Source organism: Alexandromys fortis, unplaced genomic scaffold (genome assembly GCF_014885135.2).
Source record: "Alexandromys fortis isolate MF-2015 unplaced genomic scaffold, M_Fortis_MF-2015_v1.1 scaffold_110, whole genome shotgun sequence".
In the NCBI taxonomy this organism is placed as follows: Eukaryota; Metazoa; Chordata; class Mammalia; order Rodentia; family Cricetidae; genus Alexandromys; species Alexandromys fortis.
Window position 1 is genome coordinate 3,097,270 of NW_026068014.1, and position 16,087 is coordinate 3,113,356.

Genomic DNA, 16,087 nt, shown 5'->3' on the forward strand with positions numbered 1-16,087 from the left:
ATGAAAATCCATTTGAAAAAAAAAAAAAGATTTCACAATGGGCTTCAGGGCTCCTCCAGGAGCTCCAACATAGCAACTTTTATGAGGAATGAAAATACTTAGTTTCAGAGATCTCAGAAGTGGACACAAATAAAGACATGGCACAAACATCTCTACAGTTCTGATTACAGGAGCCACTGCTCTACACAGCCATTTGCCAAGATACACCTTGCACAGAAAATGTAACTTTCTGTTTTTAACTCTGATAACTTATTTCTATATTCTTAGAAAAATAGTGCCATCCTTTGATTTCTACATGGAACTAATGACACCTGATCCAAATCTTCCTCTGGGTATTTTGTTTTGTTCTTGTGGGTTTTTTCCTATTGTTTGTTTGTTGTATTAAGTTCAAAAACATGGGCAACTTGAGAGGATTTGGAATCTGCTTTTTTTAATTATTGAGAATAGATTTTTCTCTCATATCCAGACCACGGTTTTCCCTCCCTCCTTTCTCCAGCTCCCTCAGATCCACTCCTTCACTGTTTCTTCCTCAGAAAAGTGCAGGCCTCTAAGAGAGTACAGTCAGACAAGACAAGATATGCTAAGACAAGACAAAAGCTTTCATATCAGGGCTGGAAAAGGCAATCCAACAGGAGGAAGAGAATGAGAATAGCAAGCAAAAGAATCAGACACAACTGTTCCCACTGTTGGCAGTCTCACAAAATACCAAATATTTTGTATTTATAACAGTCACAACATATACACAGAGGACCTGGGGCAGATCCATGCTAGCCTGGTGTATATCTCTTCAGTCTCTGTGAGCCCACTTGGTCCTGCTTAGTTGGCTGCAATCTGTCCTTTAAAGGGCAGTTAGAGACTGGAGTTCTGTTCTATTGATATCATACCCATGCTTATTCTCATCACTACTGAGTCTCTAATATCCTGAGGATGTCTTGGGAATTTAAAACTGAGAGCTCCCAATGCAGAGTGATGGGCATTACTACCATCATTCTATCTCCCCTACAGTATCTGATCCAGGAATGACCACAGACTGCTCTGCATCAAGTTCATGCTGCAGTAGAATCCAAGATACTTCCATAACTGGACTGTTCCCTAAGTGCAAGAGCATTTTCCTAATTTCCTAGTTGTCTCTTTGTTTTGCCTTCAAGTGGGAGGAACTGAGAACTGATCTACAACAGTGTTATTTCCCTAGTCCTTTTTTTCTACTTAGAACAACCTTTTAAATAAAGCAGTATCAGCTTACTGCTAGTTCACTTTTATAAATTCTTATAGATGGACGTGTGGGTTTTAATGATAAAATTTAATGATAAATTTTAAAACCAGGTCTTAGATTATACTGAAGAAAATTGAATATAGAATGAGAATGGGCCTAGTCTTATGTCAGCCAGGTCTTCTTAGTCTGTGTCAGAGGTGGCAATGGGGGGAACTAGTGTCTAAGTTCTTTGGAGACGTACCACTTGAGATCCATGGAAAATCATATGGAGAGTGATCATATTATCAGTCTTCCACAAGAGAAAGACTGTAGGCAATAAGAATATGAGTTGCTTGCAAAGAAGTTTGTGAGAGAACAGCATTTAGGTCCATGTTTAACTGCCATAGTACCCTTGCCAGTCAAAGAGCATAAACCCCTGTTCTCAACCTGTAGGTTGTGACCCCCAGAGGGAAGACATATCACGTTTCCTGAATGTCAGATATTTCCATTACGATTCATGACAGAAGCAAAACTGCAGTTATGAACTAGAAACTAAATAATGTTATGGTTAGGGGTCATCACAACATGAAGAACTGTTTTAACTGTGTTAGCATTAGGAAGGTTGAGAACAACTGGCATGGTCCTTTAAAAAGACTCCATTCAAACGAGTGGCCATCCAAAATGTACAAATAAAGATGAGAACAGCATTTAAAAGAACATTGAAGCCATTTGTGAATGAAAAAGGTCATGAAGAACTGGAGTAAACCTAAGAAGAAAACAGTGTGGGCATGCTTATTGTCTTGTCGCATATCTGCAGTCAAATAAGAGAAGTCAAATAGACTTCATTGTAAATGTCTCCAACAACTCTAACTAGAAGCACTAGACACACAATTCACTGGTAATGCCATAAAGTCCTTTGTACCTGTCAGAACTATCTGAAAATGACTTCTAAAAGCTCTTGTAAAAGAACAGAATTTTTATACATGGATGTGTCCTCACGTTCTGTAACTTGATATCTTTTGGCAAGAGTTTTACAGATGGAATGATAGGTATCAGGAGCTAAGTAAATCAAGTATATGAAGAACTCAGTAGTTCCATGAGTTCTAAGAGGATCATTCCTTCTGACTGCTGAACTAAGAAACAATGTAAGGGTGTGGATATTATCAAGTTTGGAAAGCAAATATAAAAAGTAGAAGAAAGGAAAATCAAAATGTAAATGAAAGGGAAAATAGTTAGGTGATGCATCTGAACTAGACCTGTGCTCAGCTAAAGCAGGACGTTGATTCACCAGACAGCCTTTTTATGACCTTTCAAATGTTCACACATTTAATGGTGGCTTGGGGTTGGCTTAGCTTGGTTGTTATTTTTTCTTCTGAAACAGCTTTTTCCTCTTTAGTTAGGAAGGCAGAGCTCCGACTCTGTTGCGGAGAAAAAGCTATTAAAAGGAAATTGTGGTGTATAAAATGGAGACACTTTTTTGATCATATTTCAAAGGCTTTGAAGGGCAAGACAAGGAAATCAATAAATGCACAGATTCTTTTACACTTAAAAAGACAATTCTTTCCTCTCTAAAGTCTGTTTCTTGGTAATCCTGCTGTGAAATCAGCCCAGAACACCAAGATTTAATGGAAATTTACTTGGTTAAAAAGTATAAAATAGTAAACACAATAGTCAGAGTTCAGCTACCGCCCTTCTTTTCTACTTTTTTGCCAAATTATATTACCTGCCATGAAAATCACACAAATTCCACACCATTATTAATTTACTTTCTAGCTAGTTAGAGAAATATTGATATTACATTTCAATTCTGAATTATAAAATAATGTCCTTTTAAAAATCATAATAAACTTTTATAGATTTATATTTCCTACAACACAGAACTTCTTTCTTGCTATTACTTGGGCTAATAAAGTCATAAGAAACATGTTGCTATATGTAATACTGTAACAAAGGAAAAATGCCGCAGTAACATTTGGTAATTTGTGAGTATAAAATCTAAAGCGTCTTGAAAATAAATATAATGATATCTGGGAATTTTTTCCTAAACAAATATTTTTCTTTTCCTCTGTAAGTACAAAACGAAAACTTGATCTCCAATAACTAAACTATGAAATAGGAATTTTGTCTTAACTTATCTCTAGTTTTAAGTTTTGCTAATAATAGGCAATCCTATTTTTCCCAGTCAGTGGGTTGCCTTTCTGTCTTAGCAACAGTGTCCTTTGCTTTACAGAAGCTTCTAAGTCTCAGGAGGTCCCATTTATTCAATGAGGCCCTTACTGTCTGTGCTGCTGGGGTTATACGTAGGAAGTGGTCTCCTGTGCCCACGTGTTGTAGAGTACTTCCCACTTTCTCTTCAATCAGGTTCAGTGTGTTTGGACTGATATTGAGGTCTTTAATCCACTTGGACTTGAGTTTTGGATATGGGTCTATTTTCATTCTTCTAGAGATTGACATCCAGTTTTGCCAGCACAATTTGTTGAAGATGCTCTCTTTTTTCCATTGTATACTTTTAGCTCCTTTATCGAAAATCAGTTATAATTTGTTTTGAGAAACTGCAAGCTCAGAGTCATTTGTAGGAAGTAATACACAGAGAAGTCAGGCATTCTTATTGACTACTGCCACAGCAGCGTCTTGCAGACAAGGTGCAATAACCAGAAAGGACAATGACACAATCAAGATTCAGAAGATTTTTCTTGAGATAATAATAATCAGCTATTTTTCTCCTGGTCCAACCATTCCTTAAGCTACAAGGTAGTTCCCCTTTCTAGAATTTTGTCATTTCTCAGATGTAAATGGAGTCTTTATAGCATCTTTGTCTTCTCATACTACCATAAACAATGCCTATGACTATATGGCTTACAAAGCAAGCATCTAATGAGCAATGATCATGGCTTCACAGTTTTGTTGGCTGGAGACTTCAGGATCAAGGGGACTAGTCAGTTTAGCTACCGGTGAAGACTGTCATTTTGGATGCCTTCTTATTGTGTCATTAAAGATCCCATTTTAAAAATGAGCAAGGTTCCTGCTGTCTCTTCTTATGAGGACACAAATTCCATCATGAAAGTCTCACACTTATGATGCAAACTTACTCTATTCACCAAACACTATCACCTTAAGGGTCACGGTAAACATACAAGTCACAATGGGCAACAGGTAAGGATCACATGTATCCTTCCCATTATATATCAAGGAGAATTTAGGGATTGTCCTTTTCTATTCATGATAATTATTTGATTTTCCCAGTCATTGTCTCCTTCAACAGCGCATTTGTTTTATAACTGAGTAGTGTTCTTTGCTATGCATGTGCCACTATATTATGTAATCCCTTCTCTCCTTAAGAAAATATGAGCTTATTCCTACTTTGGTCTTAAAGAGGCATTAAACATTTCTCTCTCTCCCTATCCTTCTCCCTTTCTTTGTCACCATATGTAACTCTTCTCTTCTTGTATTGCATTCTTAGGAACATAACTGCTATGTCACATATGTTTGGTTTATGAAGAAACTGTCATATTGATTTGCAGAGTGACTATACCCCTTTGCATTTATATCTGTGGGTTTTCTTAAATATGTGGATCATTCTTTTACTATCAGGGCTAAGATTTTTTTTTTCCAAAAATTTGCCTAAGCCATATTTGGTTGTTATTGCTTGGAGAAAGGTTCTCAGTATGTAGCTCTAGCTATCCTGGAACTTGCTATGTAAACAAGACTGGCCTCGAAATATATACAATACTATTCCTATGTATAAGTCATAGTTTTATAGACATTTATATGTAGATTTATGATCTATTTTCAGTTCTGTTTGTATAAAATGAATCTTAGATTGACTTATTTCTTGACTGTGGGTAGTCAACCACTCGAGAGCATCAATTGTGAAAAATAAATAAAATTAACATCAAAACAAATAAACAAACAAAAACAAAGAAATGTTTCCTCATAATGCGTAATGCATAATCTCAGTATTTTGGTATTCTTACTAGTTTTTCTAATGACAGGGAATTCCTAAAGAAGGACAGAGTCAAATAAAGACGGAATTCCTAAAGAAGGGTAGAGTCAAACTATAGTTTCTACTGTGTTTGGCTTAAATTCTGACAAATGTAATCTATCCATTGTTAATGCCATAGTATTTAGACAAACATAGTCCAAACTCTCCAATGATTTACTTATTTATTTTCAGAAAGGTTGCTCCTGTTTTCCAAGGCTGAACTGAAACTCAGAGTCTTTCTGCTCCAGTGACTTGACTCAACTCACTTTTAGTGCATTCATGGAAGGCTACTTTCACTAATACCAATATGATTTATTCTAGACCTTTGCATGGATTTTTTAAAAGAACTTTTCAATCACTTAAATTCTTATTGGTCTTATCATCAAATATATTAACTTTTCTCCTTTAAATTTGCATATAGTTTTATAATGCCAGAAATCAGATTAGTTCCCACAGTTTAAATATGATTTTGGCTGTTCTAAGCAGACTGACATCTGACTGGATTAGTAATATTATCAGTCCCGATTACTGCCAAGGAAGGCTGCCTTTGAAGACTGACCTGACAGATGCAGCCTGTTCCATGCTGCAAGTTTTCACAGGTTCAGATGTGCACAGAGGTTGAAGTGGTCATGGAAGGAGAGTGACCTCCTTCTTTACAACACCAGACCTCCAGAACTCCATACCATAAAATTGAAAACACAACCCAAAGATATAACAATAAATACTGAAAGTCTCTCTATTTGTTTCAAGCTAAATGTTCAAGTGTTTTGGAGTACGGGTGTCTACTATTTAATATTCTCAGAAACACTTCCTCTTCTACCTCTTGATCTAATTTTCCTCTGAGACATGAACTTTTTTACTTCACTAAGATAGTTGCTATGCTCTCTTAAAAATTCTGAAGATAGATATCATCTCAGGCCTTACTTAGGTAACTGAATCACTTGCTCTGAGTAAATATGAGTGAGATTCATATTGTTACCTAGACCTTCTATTCTAGATTGGTACACTAAAGCTTCTGGCTCTGTTCTCACCAGATTAAGTTCTTCTCTATCAGATGCAATAATTGAAAACTGTTTTAATTTTTGAGAAAGTCATAGATGGTTTGTGTCCTACACATATTTGACCTTCAAATCAGTACTTGTAATACCTTTTTTGACTATTCTAGTCTTAATGATGGTATAATATTTCCTTTTTATTGTGCACTAATTTAAAGAAAAAATTCTTATGTTAAATTAGAAAAGTGGAAAGACACTCGAGAGATCTTATAAATATTCTCTTACAGGTTCATTTACAATTTATCTTAAGCCCTGACCGATAGAAGCCTGAGAAAGGCCAGCTTCACTACAGGAATTATTATTTCAACTGAAAGCTCTAAGGAGCTCCTTAACTGCATCTTTTTAAAGAGTTTTGTATGTTTGTTTTCAGAGCGACTAAAGACAAAACCAAGAATGTTCTTGCATATCATGGCTGTGCAATCTGTACTTACTAGATTTTATCTTCAGCCCAAGATCCCTGGGTAGTCTTGTTAGTTATCTGTGCCTCATCTCCTCAATCACCGAGATGACTATCTCCATAGAAATGCAGCAATATCAAGATTGAATGGAATAACATTGTCCTAAAGACAGAAAAATAACACGGAGTAAAATGCCAAATTTTTGTGGCAGACATCTGAAGTTACATTTAGTAGGGAAAATCTCTTGTGTCTCGTAGAATGGCTAATTTGTTAATAACATCACCACCTTTGCGATTTTTTTCAAAGTCACATTTTAAAAATAATCTCAAGGAAGGGTAAAGCAAAACTATTTGGGGGTGAAAATGTATTAATTTTCTAGTTTGCATTCTGTCTGCTCTCTGTATAATTACTGGTTTGACCAACTTCAGTATACGGGAAGTTTTTTAAAACAGTTTTCTAGGTTAAATTGTGACAGCTGCTTTGATTTTGACAGACATCCAGTGAAGTGTTTCCGATGGAGTGTGACAGTGCCAGACATGGCGCTAATTGCATCTTTTGTTGCAAAATGCCACATTTAACATTTCAGACAGAATCCAAACACTAGTTTAACTATCATTTATTTCCATTTCCAATAGAAATCTAAAATATAAGCCTTCATTTTGTCTTTCTCAGTTTCTTAATTGACTATTTCAACTGTACACAGAGATCCCATTAGTGGGCACCATCAGTTAACTAGATAGGCCAGTCAAATATGCCTGTTATCAACAACATATTAAAAACCAATACATTTAGGGAGATGTGATAGTTATAAATTAGTTTTTAAGTATATAATTAATTTGGAAACAAGCCAGTATCACTTTTCTACTCGTCATCAAATTTGAAGGCATTGCAGTACTTTTGTATAAAATATCACCAATTAATCATTGAAACCAAAGCTAAAGTTTCTTGAGCTCATTGCTGTCTACCCTTTTGGAGAGGAAAGTCTGTATTCTCATGAATGGCAATAATATTTTGACTACATTGTATGGTTTGCATCCATGTATTTTGTACTTATAGATTTATTTAATAAGTACTAGAGATCTTAATCAGTTACGGCTCAGTGGTGAGCTGTTTTCTTTGGAGTTGTATTATTTCAGAATATTTTTTTAAATAGTGTGACTGTTATTACCAACAGATACCTGCTTGCTTGCACCTACCATCACCTTTATCATTGGGTCCATGGGAATCATTTATCTTGAATTACTAAGCCTAATCATAGAAGCACTACAATAATTTTTGCCACAATCAAAGTGTTTATAATTTCCTGTTTTGTTTCTTTTTTTTTTAATCTATTTTCATACCAACCACAGTTCACCTTCCCTCCCCTCCTCCTGCTTCCTGCTTACCTCCCCAACAACCCACCACCCATCTACTCATCAAAAAGGGTAAGACCTCCTATGGGGAGTCAACAAAGCCTGACAAATTAAGTTGAAACAGAAATAAATCCCTCTCTGCTTCATCAAGGCTGAGCAAGGCATCTCAATATAGTAAATGGGATCCAAAAAGCCAGCTCATGCACCAGGGATAAATCCTAGTCCCACTGCCAGGAGCTCCTCAAACAGATCAAGCTACCAAACTGTTGCCCACAGCAGAGGGCCTAGTTTGGTCCCGTGCAGGCTCCCCAGTTCTTGATATAGAGTTTATGAGTTCCCACAAGCTCTAGTCCAGTTTCTGGATTTCCCCATCATGATTGTGACACCCTTATTCATAAAATTCTGCAGTGGTAACTCCTTCAGTCAATAGCCTTTAAGATTCTGGCCCACTTTGGGCATGGCCTCATGTACTATAAATGCAGACATAAAAGCATGAGTTGGGCATAGGCTTGACTTCTGGATTCTTTTCCAGTTCCCAGAGAATGTGAAGAACTGTGAGTTTCTCCCCAAATAAATAAACCTTTATTATACTCCATTCTGGGTCAGTGTGGATGGAAATCTTTTGTATTGTAACAGTTTGGCATCCACTTGGACAGGGTTCACACCATTACTGGGCCCTGCCCATAAAGTCTGTGGCCTTCTCCCACCATACACAGCTGAACTACCCTTTTGGCACACACCTGCACTCCTCCATTTGGCTGGCCTGTTAGGCAGCAACATGGCAATTTCTACCAGCTCACCCATGTGACATGAACCCACCTACTAATTTTTTTTTTTTTTTTTTTTTTTTGCTGAAATACCTCTTTAGCTTCTCAGGATTCTACCAGGCCTGGTCAAAACAGGTCTAGCTCTGTCTCTGGGGGCAGGGGCTGTTCTTGCTTGTGTTCTCAGTTCAGATTCATGAATGCCTGTCCTGAGATGTGGCCAGTAACCTCGTGGCTGCCTGCAAACTCTAGATTCCTTGATATTCTGCCTAACTCAAGCCTTCTCCATATATGGATGTGCTACTCTTAATTAATTAACTAAATTTGTTCATATTTAAGTATCAAGTAATTTAGGTACTGACTAGGACATGCCTTACTGCCACAACTGTGACACCTGCTGGCCAATAAAGATTATTATACCAAAATAATTTTCTGAAAATTATAACAGAGGTAAGTTTATTTGATTAATAAATAAATTAAATAAATTTGAAAATTATAAACCAATCCCATGATAATTGCAGACAATATCACTATCCAGGAATTAAACAACTTTTTTTGTTTCTACTATGGATGGAATTCTGCAAGAATTACATGAGTTAATATGTACATACATTTTTGTGATTATGGCACTTAGCTTTTTCATTACATTATACCCTTAAAGAAATTGTTTGATAAAAGAATCAAGAATGAGAAACTTTTAAAAAGGATACAGTCTTTAGCTGAAAGGATTTATACTATTAAAAACAATAACCTTAATTTGACAGACAAAATTCAATCCATGTCAATGGGTTATGAAACCTTACAAAAGGGTACTGAGAGATTATCAAAAAGGATTCATACAGTTGAAATTGACAAGTAAAATCTGTTAAAAAGGTATGATAAGGTAGCAGATAGAACATCTCTCTAGGAAGGCAATCTACACACCATCCAAATAATATCCAAGGATGAGAAGATATCTATATTCACAGTGGAAATGCTATTGTAGAGAGGAGGCTAAAGCTTTAGAACAGTGAGGAGTAGTCTTCCCAAGACCAAATTCGTGGCCAGGGTTGTTATGCTGATCCACAGAGTCAAGCTATTTATAATGGACACATCTTGTCCCTATGCCATACAGCAACCTTAAATGCTTGGGACAGGATTCAAGAACTAAAAATAAGAATTGAATCTTATACTAATGCTTAACAAGTTTCAAGAGTACCCTTTAGTGACTTTTTACAAAGATTAACTAAATCTGTACAAATAGAGGTAACAGATCCAGGAGCTAGATGAGTACTTATTGAATCTCTGACTTTTGAAAATGGCAGCTTAGAGTGCAAAAAGATACTCAGGCCTTTAAAGGACAGATCAGCACCAATGAATGTATGGATCCTGCATACAGTCAATGTTGGGTTATTTGCTTATAATACTGAGGCATGGGTAGCAGAAGCAATTTTCAAAGGTATGATGAGACATCAAAATGCCAAATGTTTTAATTGTGGTAGAATAGGACATCTGAGAAGGGATTGTAGACAAGGTGTTTCTAGAAGTAATGTGTATCCTCTGTGAATGAGAAAAATAGAAGGTCTCAATCTTCTGGATTATATAGAAGATGCAGCAAAGACTGACATTGGACTAATGAATGTAGATCAACAAGAGACAAACAAGGCAACCCACTACTATTGGGAAACTCCTTGGGGGCCTCTTGTAAGTCCTTAGGTAAAATGTGGTACAGTCACTCCCAGTCACTGTGAAGGACACATTTCCCCAGGAAAATTAAAAAAAAATAAGTGCCTGTTGTAAAAAATCATACTTCTCTGGATGGTAGAATATACATGCAGGATGAATAAAAAAATCCAATAGAAAATATGAAATGTATATTTTGGCAGACTTTTATAAATGACAAAATACCAAAGCTGAGAGAACAAATAAATAATACTGTAATTGAAGGATTACTGGACATGAATATGGATGTAACTAATATTACTCCAGAATCATGGCATCCAAATTGGTCTCTGCAAAGGAAGATGTTCAATTCTTAGGAATTGGAACTTTATCTCAAGTAAAACAAACACAGGATGGATTGAATGCATAGGGCAAGAATGACAGAAAGGGAAGCTGAGGCCATATATGGCTAATATTACAGTGAATCTATGGGGTCATGATCTGTTGCAGCAATGAGATATCCAGATTAATATTCATGCAGTCTCAGAAATGGGACATAAACCAATTCATGTTTCTGGGAAGGATATAGTTAGGTACTATAAAAAACAGTCACTAGTCATTCAGGCTGTACAAAAAACAAAAAGAACTAGCAAACCTTCAGAGGTACCGATGGCCCTACCTTTAAATTGGCTAAATAAGGAACAAATGAGACTTAAAAAATGGTCTTTAGCAAAAGAGAAGCTTTAGGCATTAGAATAGATGGGATAGGAGCAACTAGATGCTTACTATATTGAAGAATCTACCAACCCTTGGAATTCTCCTGTATTTGTTGTTAAAAAGAAATCTGGAAGATGGAGACTGGTAACAGATCTAAGAGCTGTCAATAAGGTAATTCAACCAATGAGCCCTCTACAATCTTGAATTCTTTTTGCCTTCCCTATTGCCTAAAGGATGGCCTGTTAGAGTTATTGATTTGAAATAGTGTTTCTTCACTATATCTTTACAAGAGAAAAAATTGCCTTCACGGTGCCTACTTACAACAATTCTCAACCTACCAAGAGATATCAATGGAGGGTCTTCCCCCAGGGAATATTAAGTAGCCTCTCATGCCAATATTTTCTAAGTTAGTCATTGGAAATAATACATAAGCAATTTTTAAACCTATAGTTTACCATTATATCAATGACATTTTGCTACCTGATTAAAATGTAGATACTTTAGAAAGAATGTTTGAAGAAGTAAAGAAAGTTCCTCATTGGGCATTACAAATTGCTCCTGAAAAAATACAGAGAGGAAATTCTACCAATTATCTAAGTTATAAAATATGTTTCCAGAAAATTAGAACACAAAAAACACAAATTAGGAGAGATTGATTACAGAGTCTTAATGACTTTCAAAAATTGCTAGAAGACATTTCCTATTTATGGCCAAATTCTGCGAGAATACCTGATATAATCATTCATTTCAATAAAAAAATTAGATGGCAACAAAGACACACCAAGAACTAGAGCCTCTATATTCTATACTGATGCAAATAAATCAATAAAAAAGGTTGCAAAGCAGAAGAATTAAGTAAAGTGTAATAAAATCCTTACTTTTGTCCTGAAATTAGGATTATATGGTATTCTCATGGTACTAAGGGATTTTGAAGAATATTTCAATATAGTTACTCATTCGCAATTTGCAGAAAGAGTTGTTTTGTACATTGAAACTGCTGAAATTATACCATATAATACAGAATTGACTACATTATTTATTCAGGTTCAATATATAATCAGGAATAGGCTTTATCCCATATACACAGCACACCTCTGATCCCAAATGGGTCTTTCAAATCCTCTAGCACAAGATAAGGCAGAAATTGATTGATTGTTGATTGGAAATGTACTGAAGGTCTCACAATTTCATTAGAAACACCATGTTAATAGCAAAAGTTTAAAAAAGGAGTTATCTATTACATGAAACCAAGCTATGGAGATTATAAAGAGTTGTCCTACTTGTTCTTTATATAATCAAACACCGCTATCTGCAGAAAGTATCCCAAAAGATATTCAAAGGAATGAAATCTGGCAGATGAATGTCTTCCACTTTTCAGAATTTTGAAATTTAAAATATGTATACCACATCATTGACACCTATTCAGGTTTTCAATAGGCAACTGTTATGAGTTCAGAAAAAGCTATTTTGGTAGTCACACATTTACTAGAAGTTATGATCATTGTGGGTATATACTCACAAATAAAGAGAGAGGCAATGGTCCAGACTCTAAGAAAATTAAACTTTGTTTTTGCTTATAATATAAAGCATATTACAGGTATACGAAACAATCTTTCAGGTCAGGCAATTATAGAAAGATCAAATAAAACTATAAAGGATATGTTAAACAAAAAGAAAGTGATGGAAAATACCTTTATAAATTGCATAATACTTTATTAACCTTGAGTTTTCTTAATGTTAATAAGAAATAATCAATGGCAGAAGAGAGACATGGGATAATAGAAAAAAAAAAACTTCTGAATTAAATAAGCCAGTGTATTTCAAAGATGTTTTGATCTCAGAATGGAAACAAGGAGATATGCTATGTTGGAGAATGGGTTTTACTTTTGTTTCCCCAGGAGAAGAAAAGCTATGAATATCATCAAAATTAATGAAGATCTTGTTTGATAAAGATAAGCCTCTTAACAAAGAGAAATGACAGTTCATTCACAGAGGTGACAATCCTATATTTGGTAAGGAAATCTCATAAGGGTTGAGCAGAATTCTGTTCTTGTCTTTGCAGGAATATTCTCATCTTCAAAAAGTCAAGAGACCTTGAACATATAGAAGCCTAAAGAAGAAAAAAATAGCTATCTAGAAAGAATCACCAAACAAAGAGAAATCTAATGGTGTTTTTATCCTCTACAGGGTAAAATATCACTACCAAATCATTTGTATCTCCCTATTTCTCAGTATAATGAAAATCACGACTCATTTAAAAAAAATCAAAGCTGGATTTAGAGCAATATTCACTTAAAAAACCTAGCTGGCTTTAGAGTTGGATGGTGCTTATCTAAAACCAAGCATGCTGTCTCATATCAGTAGTCACCAGGTATGGGACAGAAAGAAAAAAAAAATAGAAAAAAATTTTACTTTTCCCATACCTTTTTGTCTCTGTTACCTTTCATTGAATATATATGTTTCTATGAATAATGTTTAAGTTTTCTACAGTAAACAATAAATTTTCTTGCAGCAATCTTTGAATTTTCTTGGAAGAAGATGGGGTACCACAACAATGATTCCACCTAGTTGGTATCATGTCATTGTGTTGATAACACCACTTTAAGATTAGTTTTGGGTTACAAACGGTTCAACATGATTCCAATTTGGCTAGCTGAGATGCTTCATCTTCTTATAACATTCTGGCCAGAACTTCAAATAAGAATTTCAGAAAAACCCAACCACTCAGAGACTATCTGTAATTGTACCAGACAGTGACCTTGAAACTTAAACATCATTTTAATTTTACAGGATCCAATAGAAATAATATCACCCCATGGCAGTTGGAAGTAATTCTAGAAGAGAACGTCCCCTCTCTCAACAAAGTTTGTCCTCAGGTTTGACTATAAGTGGTATAGGGTTGGGGGTGGACATTAAGTAGGCTCACGGACCTCTTTTGAAAAAAAGGGACTGGATGGAATAATAGGTAGATTAGTGTAAGATTTTTCATACTAATAACAATAATGAATAATAATGAGAATACTTGTGATCTATTTTTGTAGACAATTTACATTGGTATAGATTCTTGTATATTGATTAAAATTCAAATTGTATTATTATATAGAATATACTCCTATTTCTGTGTATGATTTTTCTACATCTATACAGCAAAGTTATTTTGTTATATTGTATGAATGCATGTTTCTATCTCTGCTTAAGATATTTTGTATACTGATGCAATTTTATGTCATATTCATCATATTGCACAATACATTTCCACCTCTGATCATGATACTTATATATTGTTCACATTTTGAGGTCACTGTCTTTATTTGCTGCTCATTTGTTTAAAAAAATATTTAATGTTTTAATATGAAGCCTTAGTCTTTAAGTTATATAGGTATTAATAACTATAGTTCAATAGTCATCCACATTTGTCATACTTACAGTTAAATCGTTCAGGTTCTTTAGATGTAAAGATAGTGTATTCCACAAAGATAGATAGTTTTAACCACTTCAAATAACAGTAGAATGTCACATTTAAACAGCTTAGGATTTTGTTGACATGAGACACATTTGCTTCAATTTATTCTTGAGAATGTGTTGGGAACCAAAGACACTCCACTTGGAGCTTGTTTTTGTCTTGGCAAAAACAGCCTTTGGGCAAAGAATTGCTCCTGCCTTGATTGACCACAGACAAAATGCATGGTGTCCATATTGGACAAGCAGGATACAATCAGAAAGACTGCCAAACCTTACCAGGACAGGGTAATCCAGGTTTTTAAATTTTCCTGCTTCTCAACATGGTCTGTAAGTTATTCTAGACCTTAGCCAAAGTTGGTTACCCCAACATTGCAAATGAGATTTTGGGTGATTGATCAGGTAGACAGTTGTCTCTATCATTTCTTGCACCTTTTGGAAGTTGCTTGATTGCACTTTTTGTTTACTCAAGAAATATTATTTCCCTTTTCAGGTCTTTGATGAGGTTGAAGACTAGATAGTTGTAGTTACTTTCTTCTCATGACTTAGTCAAGCCATTTCTAACATAAGACTTAGACTCCTTTGGATAGGACAACTATTGAACATTTATCATATGTTTCTTGCTTGATGTTGTTCATGCTGGTTGTAATCCTAATTTTTATACTTCACAAATGTTTTTATTGTATATAGTTTTGCATTAGACTTAGAACTCTCATCCCCTTTCCACTTACCTCTACCACCGCCCACACCCTGAGTTTACCTAGGAGCTCTCATGTATTTTCCTTTCCAGGATGATACATACATCACATTTAGGGTTCTTCTTGTTACCTAGCTTCTCTGGTACTGTGAATTGTAATCTGGTTATCCTTTGCTTTACATTCAGTATCCACTTATGAATACTATGTTTGTCTTTCTGGGTCTGGGTTACCTCACACAGGAAGATTTTTCTTTATTTCTATTCATTTGCCTGCAAATTTCATGATGTCATTGTTTTTTATAGCTATATAATATTCCATTGTGTAAATGTACCACAATTTCTTTATCTATTCTTTGTTTGGTGCTATCTAGATTGTTTCCAGGTTCTGGCTATTAGGAATAATGCTGTTATGAACATAGTTGAGCAAGTGTCCTAATGATATGACTAAGCATCCTTTGAGTATACACCCAAGAGGGGTAATGCTGAATCTTGAAGTAGATTCCCAATTTTCAGAGAAATAACCATACTGATTTCCAATGTGACTGTACAAGCTTGTACTCCCACAAGCAGTGGAGGAATTTTCCTCTTATCGACAGAAATATACATATGACAAAATCGGCCTTAAATTTGTATCAACAAATGAAGATAAATACCATTTCAAATCTCTACAGCACATTCTCCTTTAAATGTAAACAAACATTTATAAATTTCCATCTTTATGCAGCTTATTTTTCTTACTCTTACTTTTTCTACAAGTTTAATATTTATTTTATTTTATTTTTTTAATTAATTTATTTATTTATTAAACATTTCTGTCTCTTCCCCACCGC